At 50.6% G+C, this 13,988-nt stretch overlaps 8 non-coding genes across 8 annotated transcripts; 2 read left to right on the top strand and 6 right to left on the bottom strand.

The window, feature by feature from the left end:
• Positions 1 to 1,739: 1,739 nt before the first annotated feature.
• LOC137985812 (U2 spliceosomal RNA) lies at positions 1,740 to 1,931 on the bottom strand. The gene has a single exon (XR_011119339.1). It is a non-coding gene; the product is annotated as a U2 spliceosomal RNA (small nuclear RNA).
• A 267-nt stretch (positions 1,932 to 2,198) lies between these two features.
• Positions 2,199 to 2,317, top strand: LOC137985847 (5S ribosomal RNA). Its single transcript, XR_011119370.1, has one exon. It is a non-coding gene; the product is annotated as a 5S ribosomal RNA (ribosomal RNA).
• Positions 2,318 to 3,293: 976 nt separating this feature from the next.
• Positions 3,294 to 3,457, bottom strand: LOC137985875 (U1 spliceosomal RNA). The gene has a single exon (XR_011119397.1). It is a non-coding gene; the product is annotated as a U1 spliceosomal RNA (small nuclear RNA).
• Positions 3,458 to 3,651: 194 nt separating this feature from the next.
• On the bottom strand, positions 3,652 to 3,842 carry LOC137985838 (U2 spliceosomal RNA). Its single transcript, XR_011119362.1, has one exon. It is a non-coding gene; the product is annotated as a U2 spliceosomal RNA (small nuclear RNA).
• A 5,639-nt stretch (positions 3,843 to 9,481) lies between these two features.
• LOC137985811 (U2 spliceosomal RNA) lies at positions 9,482 to 9,673 on the bottom strand. The gene has a single exon (XR_011119338.1). It is a non-coding gene; the product is annotated as a U2 spliceosomal RNA (small nuclear RNA).
• A 267-nt stretch (positions 9,674 to 9,940) lies between these two features.
• LOC137985846 (5S ribosomal RNA) lies at positions 9,941 to 10,059 on the top strand. The gene has a single exon (XR_011119369.1). It is a non-coding gene; the product is annotated as a 5S ribosomal RNA (ribosomal RNA).
• Positions 10,060 to 11,035: 976 nt separating this feature from the next.
• On the bottom strand, positions 11,036 to 11,199 carry LOC137985874 (U1 spliceosomal RNA). The gene has a single exon (XR_011119396.1). It is a non-coding gene; the product is annotated as a U1 spliceosomal RNA (small nuclear RNA).
• Positions 11,200 to 11,393: 194 nt separating this feature from the next.
• Positions 11,394 to 11,584, bottom strand: LOC137985837 (U2 spliceosomal RNA). Its single transcript, XR_011119361.1, has one exon. It is a non-coding gene; the product is annotated as a U2 spliceosomal RNA (small nuclear RNA).
• Positions 11,585 to 13,988: the final 2,404 nt, after the last annotated feature.

Genomic DNA, 13,988 nt, shown 5'->3' with positions numbered 1-13,988 from the left:
GGTTACATTGATGCCCGTTAAAGGGTCATCGTCACTAAATATACTTTGACTGTATTCAGTCTCATTAACTAGTTCATTATCATTCGTATCCATTTCTTTTCCATTATTACTATTATCCATTTCCATTTCTTTTCCATTAACTACAGCATTATTTGTCATTTCTTTTCCAGTAACTACATTATTACTATTATCCATTTCCATTTCTTTTCCATTAACTATAGTAGTATTGTCCATTACACCAACTACGTTACTACTAGTGTTAACATTGTATTACTCTGTGGCGCAGCCAAACCATCAGACGCAGCGGCGGGGGAGGCAGCCACCTGCACGCGCGTCGAGGACCCACCATTACCGTTTTAGGGAGGGCCGCACCCTCCTTAACATTTACTGGTGGCAGGAGAGGCCATGGGTGGAGTACCAGGGGGGATAACTCATTGTCCCTGAGGTCGGTGTGGGAACCCCAACTTGAAATACCAGGTTGCGTGGGGGCAGGAGGACGAAGGGTTACCCCCTCGTCCCCAGAGTCCTCATGGTCAGAGCTTGCAGGAGAAGTGGGAAGGTCCTCAGGACCAGAACTGACATCCAGGAGGGGAGGCAGCGACTCCGGGGGAGTGGCACCAACAACAAGTGAAGCGGACGGATGGGCGGGGGTCGCAGGCGAAGATGGTGGGTTCCCCCAGGCATTGGGGGGGTTGGGCAATCCCTGGCCATGTGACCAGGCTCCCGACACCTGCGGCACTTCCCGCGCAAGTCACAGTTTTTGGTGAGGTGTTCCCCACGACAGATATCACATTCGGCCGGCTGACCCACATACCACACCTTACATTTATATCCAGCAATGTCCAGATTACGAGGGATCCGGCCAGAACGAACCATTTTGATGATACGGGCTCCAGTGCAGATTGCAGGGTCACCCGGGTAATGCTGGTGCCTTATCGTCTCCACCTTCCCGTACGAGGAAAAGTAGGGCCGGAGGCGATCATCACTCTCCTCAAAGGGATAGTGATACAACATAACATTTTGAGCTCGAGGCCCAGCATACATGACTTTGCACTTAGCACCAGCTAAAGTGACAAAATCATAACCTTCAACAATATTTTTACATTTTGGGTCAGCGAAAGTAATCTGAACCAGTTTTACGGGAACAAACTGAATACTGTCAATCACAAAGGGGGTGAACTTTCCCTTGATGGCTGTAACAAGTTCCGCCCTGGGAACAGAGGTTGGAACATCGGAAAGGTCGAGGACTACTGTCCTCTTAAAGGCCGCAAGAGGCATGATGAAAAGGGAAAAAGAGAAAAAACAGTCCCCCCGGAAAGCAAAGCTCCCAGGAAGGGAACAGAAAGACTGGCTACCCTGGGTTATGGCAGGACGCCAAGCATAAGTCCCCAGGAGGGTCACCAGTAAAACTCAGGAATCAAAAATCTTACCACAAATCCCAAAAACGCTTGTCCCCACACTCCAATTCCAATACGGAACTTACGCGTACCACAAGGAAAGGCACGAACCTGGCAGATAATAAAAACCCGCGTCAGGTAAGTATGCCTTTTCAACCTCTCCGGAACCGCAAAAACGCAACTTGTCTGCGCATACCATGTGGTAATGGGGGTCACGTGCTCCTCGTCCTGTCGTGTCGTGCTGTCCACTCGCTGCTATGCTACCTAGAAAAGAGAAGAGAAATGTGAAGGTTGGTTGCTTGGTCATTTGTTCTGCTTTCACTTGATTATTTCTTCCCCAGAGGGAAGTGGGCCACGCTCGGAGGTAGTGCTATACCGAGGCAACCCGTGGCCGGGACGAGGCAAGCCTCTTTTCCACGGCCCAGTTCCAAAAATCAGTTTAATATATGAGCTGCTCGATGAGCAGCGTATCAGATATTAAGCTGATAAGAACAGATACTACACTTGATCTTAGCCAAAAGGCCGAGAAGCGATGCCCGTAAATGCTCACAGCGGACAAGGTGCTCCCAGTCTCATGGCCACGAGATATGGTGGTCCGATTACAATCCGTGCCAAGGAAGGAATGCCCAAAGCCAACCTGAAAGCGAGGCGCACACAACGATCGCCCTTGTACAGTGGGCAGCAGGACCAGCATTGCATGGCACTTGCGTTGACGGCAAGAGGACAAATGCACATTGTGCTTGCTCTGACCTCGTTTTTATTTTCCCTTATAACAAAGTTAATTTTCACGGCGAATTACTTGTCTACGACCATACCACAGGGAAAACACCGGTTCTCGTCCGATCACCGAAGTTAAGCCCTGTCGGGCGGGGTTAGTACTTGGATGGGAGACCGCCTGGGAATACCCCGTGTTGTAGGCTTCCCTTTTTCCTTCTGTACACTTGATTATCTCAAAAAATCTCAGTTTCCTTTAATGAAAGAACATTCCAAACCAGGTTTTTTGAACACAACATGCCAACGATATGTCAAAGATGAGACATACAACAAAAACAAAATAGTTCACACGAGAAAGTGGAACTTGTATTCCCAAGGGAGCGCGTGCGCGCGAGATCTTATCAATCCAACGTTTATGACATGAAACGTATCTTTTCGTGTGAGCAAAGAACAGGATACGACAAGTAAAAAATGCATGCACTGTTATGCATTAGATGGAAGTTAACCTAGCCCGGATGATATGCATACAACGAAGGCTACAACACTACAACATTGATCCTGCGAAAACGTGACTTACGTGACGTAGCGCACTTCAAAGTCTTACTGTTCCCTGCTCAACACGGACAGTACGTATTCAAAGGGCCGATAAGACACTATCCTGACCATGAAAGATTTACTTTTTATGATAACAATCCAATTAACTGATAACATAGAGAAACCACAAAGTGTTGGCCACAGAAATGTAACGCCAACTGATCTGGCGGGTCCTCAGTTACTCAATGCAAAACGGGCTCTCCAGAACGCAACATAACACAACGCAAAAGAAATCTATCGCGATGGAGCAGTACAAACACACATCCACTTACGTTTTCGAAACGATGCACGAGGATAAGAGCTCGACCCGCTGGCATTTTCTTGTCTCACTCGTCTATCGATGGAAATCGATGCGGCTGAAATAAACACGTCCTCTCGCTCTCTCTACGGCCAAGAATGAAAGAAATAAAATCACAGTTTTGCAGTGCACCAAGTACGGAACATTCACCTACAATTTCAGCAGTGGAATTCACAAATACAACTCACCTTCCTTAGTCCTTACACCGCCACCGCATCTCCTTCCCTGCCCTGCCTGAAACGTTACCAACAAACCTTCCCATTAGCCAACTTTGCCACCGGGGTTTGGTGCGGGGACTAGCGCGAACGCAGGTCCCCACTACCAGAAATTATACGCTCGAGTTACCCACATTTGGGGTAATCGCAAGGGTCAACCCAATCGAAGTGCAATGAAAGAGCCTCACCTTGAGAGGACTGCCTCCCTGATCACAGTGCCTCCCGCGTCAGGTAAGTATGCCTTTTCAACCTCTCCGGAACCGCAAAACGCAACTTGTCTGCGCATACCATGTGGTAATGGGGGTCACGTGCTCCTCGTCCTGTCGTGTCGTGCTGTCCACTCGCTGCTATGCTACCTAGAAAAGAGAAGAGAATGTGAAGGTTGGTTGCTTGGTCATTTGTTCTGCTTTCACTTGATTATTTCTTCCCCAGAGGGAAGTGGGCCACGCTCGGAGGTAGTGCTATACCGAGGCAACCCGTGGCCGGGACGAGGCAAGCCTCTTTTCCACGGCCCAGTTCCAAAAATCAGTTTAATATATGAGCTGCTCGATGAGCAGCGGTGAATGGCAGACCAAAGGTCACCAGTCGACAGACTCATCCAACGCCTGAGGCATTGGTCACCAGTATTAGGCGACAGAGGCGAAATAAAACTAAGCAAATCAGGTGGTACAGAGGGTGAATTAAGCAGGTGGCCCGAAGCGAAAAACGAGCTTGTTGGAAACATAGAGGCGATGACTCCATCCGCCCCCCACTGGCGGGCAAAATAACGTCGACGTCTCCGGGTTGAAAAACGCTTGAAGAGCAAGGGGAGGTGGAACTTGACACGGGCCTTTGCTCCCTCAATGACGGCGAGGGCCCCAGGTTGACAGAACGAAAGCGGTAGTCATTGCGGGCCAGCCAGATGTGAAACTTACAGGCACACAACAGGTAACTGAAGACTTTGGGCACTGCGTGAAGCTCAGTGGAATTGAAACCAAAAAGTAAATGGCGACGCTCAAGCACAGGACACATAGGCGAGAAATGAAAAAGGAGGGACTGTAGCCAACCAACAACACTTTGAGCAAGGGGACACACAAAGAGCAAATGCGACAGTGACTCGACGACAGGACCACAAAAACAAGCGGAGGAGACAGATAAACCAAAAGAGAGAAGACGCTCAGCAGTGTAAATCACACCATGAGCTACCTTCCAGGAGAAATCAACAACAAAGCGGTCAAAATCAAAGAAGTGGAACTGGCGCCACGTATCATACCAGTAAAGGTCCCCAAAGGAGGGAAAGAACTTAACTACACAGTGCGGTGTGACAGAGGAACAGGATAAAAGAAACTGGTAACCGACTTTGGCAGAGAAAAAAAGCCACGGAGGCGACAACGTGAGGGTCAGAGGATGCGAAAACCAAAGTTCCCCGGGAGGGGGAAAAAGAGCCACCAAGCGACTCCCAGGCCAAAAGCAAAGAGGAGTAAAATGGCGGTAACAGGGACCTGTCGAAGGCAGCGGGACGGGAGAAAACATCAAGAGAGGAGGCAGCAAAACACGATTGAAACCAGTACGACACAAAGGAGGACCAGCTTGACGAGGACAAAGTAGACCGTTTGACCCACTGACCCAGAAGCGACCAAACCTTGAGCTTAATGTCCACCACCGAGAAACCTCCCAGCGATGTGGGCTGAACGACCACAGCACGTGCAACGAGCTCCCGCTTGGTTTTCCAGAAGAATGAGAAAACAAGGGAGTTAAGTTCTTTAAGTACCCAGGGGGGCATGTGGACCAGGGATGCCACATACCAAACCCTGGCGAGGGCCAGGCAATTGATGACCAAAGCCTTGCCATGAAAAGACAAGGAGCGCTGACGCCAGGAGGAGAGGACGCGTTCCACAGCCTCTATCCGAGGCCGCCAATTAGTTCATCAATGTCATGCGGGCCAATGAAGACTCCGAGGATTTTAAGCTTAGAAGATGTCCAGTCGAGAGGGACAGGGGGGTCAGTTCGGCCAGCCCAAGACCCCAGCCACAAGCCGCGAGACTTTGTCAGGTTGAGCTTGGATCCAGAACCAAGCTCATACCTTGTGTAGGTGTCAAAAACAGCCCTAATGGAGGCATCGGAGGACAAGATGAGCGATGTGTCATCCGCGTACTGGGAAATTGGAGAGAGCGGTGAGGGCAGTCCAGGCAGCAAAGGTCCAGTAATGGCGGGATTTGCTCGAATATTGGCGGCCAAGACCTCAGCGACCATAACATACAGCAAAGGTGCGAGGGGGCAGCCTTGACGCACCCCCCGTGTGAGACTGAAAAAGTTTGAGACATGACCGTTAACAATGACAGCACTCTGAACAGCATTATAGAAAAGGCGGATCCAGCGCAGAAAGGAGGTTTGGAAACCCATTCTGCAGAGGGTGGCATGCAGAAAGGACCAATCAACGCGATCAAACGCTTTTTCTTGGTCGAGCGAGAGGATGGCACAAGGAGACCCGGATTGCGTGGCGTAATGGACCATGTCTCGGAGATAAGCGACGTTCTCACCAATATAACGACCGGGGACACCACAGGTTTGATCCTCAGCCACCACGGCATGAATAACCTTCAGGAGACGCCCAGCGATGACGCGGGCAGCGAGCTTGTAGTCCACACTAAGGAGGGAAATTGGCCGCCAGTTACGAGGGTTCAGCCGGTCACCCGTCTTAAAGATGAGAGAAATGATGCCTCGACGCTGAGAGAGGCTGAGAGTGCCAGCCTCATAACATGAGTTCAGGACGAGCACGAGGTCCTGTCCGAGCACCGGCCAGAATTTGACATAAAACTCCATAGGGAGGCCATCCAAGCCCGGGGTCTTGCCTCGAGCCATCCCACATAAAGCAGTATAACACTCCTCCGACTGGAGAGGACCATCACACTGTTGAGCCTGGTCGGCGGACAAGGTGGAGGTGAGGGCGTCGAGCAGGGAAAGAGCCACGTCCCCGTCAGTAGGCTCGGCACTAAACAAGTTAGAATAAAAGGAAGCAAAAGCCTGGCATAGGTCCTTTGAACTCGAGACCACTGTGCCATCATCGCATCGAAGTGCTGAAATAAGTCGGTCGGCGGCACGCTTCTTTTCCAGACGGAAGAAAAAGGCCGAGGAGGTTTCACCTTCCTCAACCCATTGGCCCGAGCACGGACTTGGGCTCCCCGAGCTGCCTCGAGGTCTAGGGCAGCAAGGGCAGACAGGGTAGAATGGTACGGCTCAACACAGGAGGTGAAACCGGCATCAACACGGTTCTTAAGATGCCCAGCTAGTCGGCCAAGGAGGTCTCGACACTGCGATGTTTTCTTTCGAGCGCTCAGCGCAATATTTAATTGTGAGGCCTTTGATTTGGCTCTTGCCCTTATCCCACCACTTAGCTAGTGACGGGAAGGACAGCATGGACTGCCTCCAAACGGACCAAAAATTAGTGATATGCTGGATATAGTCCTCATCATTGAGGACAGAAATGTTGAGCTTCCAGAAACTGTCCCAGGAGCAGCAATGTCTGGGACACTACAAGAAAGCACCACACCACAGTGATCCGAAAACGGACAAGGAATAATATCGCAAGTCAAGACTGATGGTAACAGGAGTACGGGGCACCAATGAGATCAATACGGGAGGCCATAAGGCCGTCTGAGCGAGTCCAAGAGAAGGCAGAATCGGAAGGATGCAGGTGCCTCCAAATGTCCAGACAACAGCAGGAGTCAAAAAGACGTTTTAAGGTAGCAGTACTTTCGCGGGAAGTGTCAGAGACATTGGAGCCCCGACGATCGAGGGCGCGGTCGAACACAGTGTTAAAGTCCCCGGCAAGGAAGGTCGGATAGGTGGGATCAACCCAAGACGAGACGTCGTCCAGGAAGTCGTCACGGGCTGGGTTGCGATTGGGGGCGTAGAGACAGCAGATACGAAACGGGTGCCCAGAATGGGTAAAGTGGCAAAAAACAACACGCCCAGCGGTGTCACACCAAGAGCTCGTAAGGGTGACCGTGGGGCGGAATAAAATGATGCAACCACAAGAGTGTGCAGAGCCAACAGAAGCAACTGCATTAAAACCAGATGAACGAAACCAGACTGACATTCACTGTCTGAAGAGCAGTGGGCCCTCTTGTAGGCAGACAATGTCAGGGACCTGAGGAAAGGAACGTAACCAGTGCAGAACACCAGCGCGCTTGGACGAGTCCCTGAGACCATTGGTGTTTAAGGAGAGGATAGAGAGAGCCATAACTGAGAAGAAAGAGAGAGACAGCACAACTAGGAGCGACGGCTCCGAACCGGGGCAGGGGGAGCCAAGGAGGGAAGGCCAGAATGAACAGCCCTCCCAGACTCCCTGCCCTTTCCAGACTTCGAGCGGCCGGGGACCGCAGAACCAGGAAGAGGTTTCTTCGCTTTCTTCTTAGACTTGACCTGATCATCAGAGGAAGCCTCAACATCCGAAAGTCCACGCTTAGTGACTGGTGAATCAGTCAGCTCGACCTCGTTAACCATTACGGGAGACAGAGATAGAACCTGTGGGGTATTTACAGGGGTTACATTGATGCCCGTTAAAGGGTCATCGTCACTAAATATACTTTGACTGTATTCAGTCTCATTAACTAGTTCATTATCATTCGTATCCATTTCTTTTCCATTATTACTATTATCCATTTCCATTTCTTTTCCATTAACTACAGCATTATTTGTCATTTCTTTTCCAGTAACTACATTATTACTATTATCCATTTCCATTTCTTTTCCATTAACTATAGTAGTATTGTCCATTACACCAACTACGTTACTACTAGTGTTAACATTGTATTACTCTGTGGCGCAGCCAAACCATCAGACGCAGCGGCGGGGGAGGCAGCCACCTGCACGCGCGTCGAGGACCCACCATTACCGTTTTAGGGAGGGCCGCACCCTCCTTAACATTTACTGGTGGCAGGAGAGGCCATGGGTGGAGTACCAGGGGGGATAACTCATTGTCCCTGAGGTCGGTGTGGGAACCCCAACTTGAAATACCAGGTTGCGTGGGGGCAGGAGGACGAAGGGTTACCCCCTCGTCCCCAGAGTCCTCATGGTCAGAGCTTGCAGGAGAAGTGGGAAGGTCCTCAGGACCAGAACTGACATCCAGGAGGGGAGGCAGCGACTCCGGGGGAGTGGCACCAACAACAAGTGAAGCGGACGGATGGGCGGGGGTCGCAGGCGAAGATGGTGGGTTCCCCCAGGCATTGGGGGGGTTGGGCAATCCCTGGCCATGTGACCAGGCTCCCGACACCTGCGGCACTTCCCGCGCAAGTCACAGTTTTTGGTGAGGTGTTCCCCACGACAGATATCACATTCGGCCGGCTGACCCACATACCACACCTTACATTTATATCCAGCAATGTCCAGATTACGAGGGATCCGGCCAGAACGAACCATTTTGATGATACGGGCTCCAGTGCAGATTGCAGGGTCACCCGGGTAATGCTGGTGCCTTATCGTCTCCACCTTCCCGTACGAGGAAAAGTAGGGCCGGAGGCGATCATCACTCTCCTCAAAGGGATAGTGATACAACATAACATTTTGAGCTCGAGGCCCAGCATACATGACTTTGCACTTAGCACCAGCTAAAGTGACAAAATCATAACCTTCAACAATATTTTTACATTTTGGGTCAGCGAAAGTAATCTGAACCAGTTTTACGGGAACAAACTGAATACTGTCAATCACAAAGGGGGTGAACTTTCCCTTGATGGCTGTAACAAGTTCCGCCCTGGGAACAGAGGTTGGAACATCGGAAAGGTCGAGGACTACTGTCCTCTTAAAGGCCGCAAGAGGCATGATGAAAAGGGAAAAAGAGAAAAAACAGTCCCCCCGGAAAGCAAAGCTCCCAGGAAGGGAACAGAAAGACTGGCTACCCTGGGTTATGGCAGGACGCCAAGCATAAGTCCCCAGGAGGGTCACCAGTAAAACTCAGGAATCAAAAATCTTACCACAAATCCCAAAAACGCTTGTCCCCACACTCCAATTCCAATACGGAACTTACGCGTACCACAAGGAAAGGCACGAACCTGGCAGATAATAAAAACCCGCGTCAGGTAAGTATGCCTTTTCAACCTCTCCGGAACCGCAAAAACGCAACTTGTCTGCGCATACCATGTGGTAATGGGGGTCACGTGCTCCTCGTCCTGTCGTGTCGTGCTGTCCACTCGCTGCTATGCTACCTAGAAAAGAGAAGAGAAATGTGAAGGTTGGTTGCTTGGTCATTTGTTCTGCTTTCACTTGATTATTTCTTCCCCAGAGGGAAGTGGGCCACGCTCGGAGGTAGTGCTATACCGAGGCAACCCGTGGCCGGGACGAGGCAAGCCTCTTTTCCACGGCCCAGTTCCAAAAATCAGTTTAATATATGAGCTGCTCGATGAGCAGCGTATCAGATATTAAGCTGATAAGAACAGATACTACACTTGATCTTAGCCAAAAGGCCGAGAAGCGATGCCCGTAAATGCTCACAGCGGACAAGGTGCTCCCAGTCTCATGGCCACGAGATATGGTGGTCCGATTACAATCCGTGCCAAGGAAGGAATGCCCAAAGCCAACCTGAAAGCGAGGCGCACACAACGATCGCCCTTGTACAGTGGGCAGCAGGACCAGCATTGCATGGCACTTGCGTTGACGGCAAGAGGACAAATGCACATTGTGCTTGCTCTGACCTCGTTTTTATTTTCCCTTATAACAAAGTTAATTTTCACGGCGAATTACTTGTCTACGACCATACCACAGGGAAAACACCGGTTCTCGTCCGATCACCGAAGTTAAGCCCTGTCGGGCGGGGTTAGTACTTGGATGGGAGACCGCCTGGGAATACCCCGTGTTGTAGGCTTCCCTTTTTCCTTCTGTACACTTGATTATCTCAAAAAATCTCAGTTTCCTTTAATGAAAGAACATTCCAAACCAGGTTTTTTGAACACAACATGCCAACGATATGTCAAAGATGAGACATACAACAAAAACAAAATAGTTCACACGAGAAAGTGGAACTTGTATTCCCAAGGGAGCGCGTGCGCGCGAGATCTTATCAATCCAACGTTTATGACATGAAACGTATCTTTTCGTGTGAGCAAAGAACAGGATACGACAAGTAAAAAATGCATGCACTGTTATGCATTAGATGGAAGTTAACCTAGCCCGGATGATATGCATACAACGAAGGCTACAACACTACAACATTGATCCTGCGAAAACGTGACTTACGTGACGTAGCGCACTTCAAAGTCTTACTGTTCCCTGCTCAACACGGACAGTACGTATTCAAAGGGCCGATAAGACACTATCCTGACCATGAAAGATTTACTTTTTATGATAACAATCCAATTAACTGATAACATAGAGAAACCACAAAGTGTTGGCCACAGAAATGTAACGCCAACTGATCTGGCGGGTCCTCAGTTACTCAATGCAAAACGGGCTCTCCAGAACGCAACATAACACAACGCAAAAGAAATCTATCGCGATGGAGCAGTACAAACACACATCCACTTACGTTTTCGAAACGATGCACGAGGATAAGAGCTCGACCCGCTGGCATTTTCTTGTCTCACTCGTCTATCGATGGAAATCGATGCGGCTGAAATAAACACGTCCTCTCGCTCTCTCTACGGCCAAGAATGAAAGAAATAAAATCACAGTTTTGCAGTGCACCAAGTACGGAACATTCACCTACAATTTCAGCAGTGGAATTCACAAATACAACTCACCTTCCTTAGTCCTTACACCGCCACCGCATCTCCTTCCCTGCCCTGCCTGAAACGTTACCAACAAACCTTCCCATTAGCCAACTTTGCCACCGGGGTTTGGTGCGGGGACTAGCGCGAACGCAGGTCCCCACTACCAGAAATTATACGCTCGAGTTACCCACATTTGGGGTAATCGCAAGGGTCAACCCAATCGAAGTGCAATGAAAGAGCCTCACCTTGAGAGGACTGCCTCCCTGATCACAGTGCCTCCCGCGTCAGGTAAGTATGCCTTTTCAACCTCTCCGGAACCGCAAAACGCAACTTGTCTGCGCATACCATGTGGTAATGGGGGTCACGTGCTCCTCGTCCTGTCGTGTCGTGCTGTCCACTCGCTGCTATGCTACCTAGAAAAGAGAAGAGAATGTGAAGGTTGGTTGCTTGGTCATTTGTTCTGCTTTCACTTGATTATTTCTTCCCCAGAGGGAAGTGGGCCACGCTCGGAGGTAGTGCTATACCGAGGCAACCCGTGGCCGGGACGAGGCAAGCCTCTTTTCCACGGCCCAGTTCCAAAAATCAGTTTAATATATGAGCTGCTCGATGAGCAGCGGTGAATGGCAGACCAAAGGTCACCAGTCGACAGACTCATCCAACGCCTGAGGCATTGGTCACCAGTATTAGGCGACAGAGGCGAAATAAAACTAAGCAAATCAGGTGGTACAGAGGGTGAATTAAGCAGGTGGCCCGAAGCGAAAAACGAGCTTGTTGGAAACATAGAGGCGATGACTCCATCCGCCCCCCACTGGCGGGCAAAATAACGTCGACGTCTCCGGGTTGAAAAACGCTTGAAGAGCAAGGGGAGGTGGAACTTGACACGGGCCTTTGCTCCCTCAATGACGGCGAGGGCCCCAGGTTGACAGAACGAAAGCGGTAGTCATTGCGGGCCAGCCAGATGTGAAACTTACAGGCACACAACAGGTAACTGAAGACTTTGGGCACTGCGTGAAGCTCAGTGGAATTGAAACCAAAAAGTAAATGGCGACGCTCAAGCACAGGACACATAGGCGAGAAATGAAAAAGGAGGGACTGTAGCCAACCAACAACACTTTGAGCAAGGGGACACACAAAGAGCAAATGCGACAGTGACTCGACGACAGGACCACAAAAACAAGCGGAGGAGACAGATAAACCAAAAGAGAGAAGACGCTCAGCAGTGTAAATCACACCATGAGCTACCTTCCAGGAGAAATCAACAACAAAGCGGTCAAAATCAAAGAAGTGGAACTGGCGCCACGTATCATACCAGTAAAGGTCCCCAAAGGAGGGAAAGAACTTAACTACACAGTGCGGTGTGACAGAGGAACAGGATAAAAGAAACTGGTAACCGACTTTGGCAGAGAAAAAAAGCCACGGAGGCGACAACGTGAGGGTCAGAGGATGCGAAAACCAAAGTTCCCCGGGAGGGGGAAAAAGAGCCACCAAGCGACTCCCAGGCCAAAAGCAAAGAGGAGTAAAATGGCGGTAACAGGGACCTGTCGAAGGCAGCGGGACGGGAGAAAACATCAAGAGAGGAGGCAGCAAAACACGATTGAAACCAGTACGACACAAAGGAGGACCAGCTTGACGAGGACAAAGTAGACCGTTTGACCCACTGACCCAGAAGCGACCAAACCTTGAGCTTAATGTCCACCACCGAGAAACCTCCCAGCGATGTGGGCTGAACGACCACAGCACGTGCAACGAGCTCCCGCTTGGTTTTCCAGAAGAATGAGAAAACAAGGGAGTTAAGTTCTTTAAGTACCCAGGGGGGCATGTGGACCAGGGATGCCACATACCAAACCCTGGCGAGGGCCAGGCAATTGATGACCAAAGCCTTGCCATGAAAAGACAAGGAGCGCTGACGCCAGGAGGAGAGGACGCGTTCCACAGCCTCTATCCGAGGCCGCCAATTAGTTCATCAATGTCATGCGGGCCAATGAAGACTCCGAGGATTTTAAGCTTAGAAGATGTCCAGTCGAGAGGGACAGGGGGGTCAGTTCGGCCAGCCCAAGACCCCAGCCACAAGCCGCGAGACTTTGTCAGGTTGAGCTTGGATCCAGAACCAAGCTCATACCTTGTGTAGGTGTCAAAAACAGCCCTAATGGAGGCATCGGAGGACAAGATGAGCGATGTGTCATCCGCGTACTGGGAAATTGGAGAGAGCGGTGAGGGCAGTCCAGGCAGCAAAGGTCCAGTAATGGCGGGATTTGCTCGAATATTGGCGGCCAAGACCTCAGCGACCATAACATACAGCAAAGGTGCGAGGGGGCAGCCTTGACGCACCCCCCGTGTGAGACTGAAAAAGTTTGAGACATGACCGTTAACAATGACAGCACTCTGAACAGCATTATAGAAAAGGCGGATCCAGCGCAGAAAGGAGGTTTGGAAACCCATTCTGCAGAGGGTGGCATGCAGAAAGGACCAATCAACGCGATCAAACGCTTTTTCTTGGTCGAGCGAGAGGATGGCACAAGGAGACCCGGATTGCGTGGCGTAATGGACCATGTCTCGGAGATAAGCGACGTTCTCACCAATATAACGACCGGGGACACCACAGGTTTGATCCTCAGCCACCACGGCATGAATAACCTTCAGGAGACGCCCAGCGATGACGCGGGCAGCGAGCTTGTAGTCCACACTAAGGAGGGAAATTGGCCGCCAGTTACGAGGGTTCAGCCGGTCACCCGTCTTAAAGATGAGAGAAATGATGCCTCGACGCTGAGAGAGGCTGAGAGTGCCAGCCTCATAACATGAGTTCAGGACGAGCACGAGGTCCTGTCCGAGCACCGGCCAGAATTTGACATAAAACTCCATAGGGAGGCCATCCAAGCCCGGGGTCTTGCCTCGAGCCATCCCACATAAAGCAGTATAACACTCCTCCGACTGGAGAGGACCATCACACTGTTGAGCCTGGTCGGCGGACAAGGTGGAGGTGAGGGCGTCGAGCAGGGAAAGAGCCACGTCCCCGTCAGTAGGCTCGGCACTAAACAAGTTAGAATAAAAGGAAGCAAAAGCCTGGCATAGGTCCTTTGAACTCGAG

The sequence above is a fragment of the Montipora foliosa genome, unplaced genomic scaffold, assembly GCF_036669935.1.
Source record: "Montipora foliosa isolate CH-2021 unplaced genomic scaffold, ASM3666993v2 scaffold_105, whole genome shotgun sequence".
NCBI lineage: Eukaryota > Metazoa > Cnidaria > Anthozoa > Scleractinia > Acroporidae > Montipora > Montipora foliosa.
The sequence above is the reverse complement of the archived record's forward strand: the minus strand, read 5'-3'. Positions and strand labels throughout refer to the sequence as shown.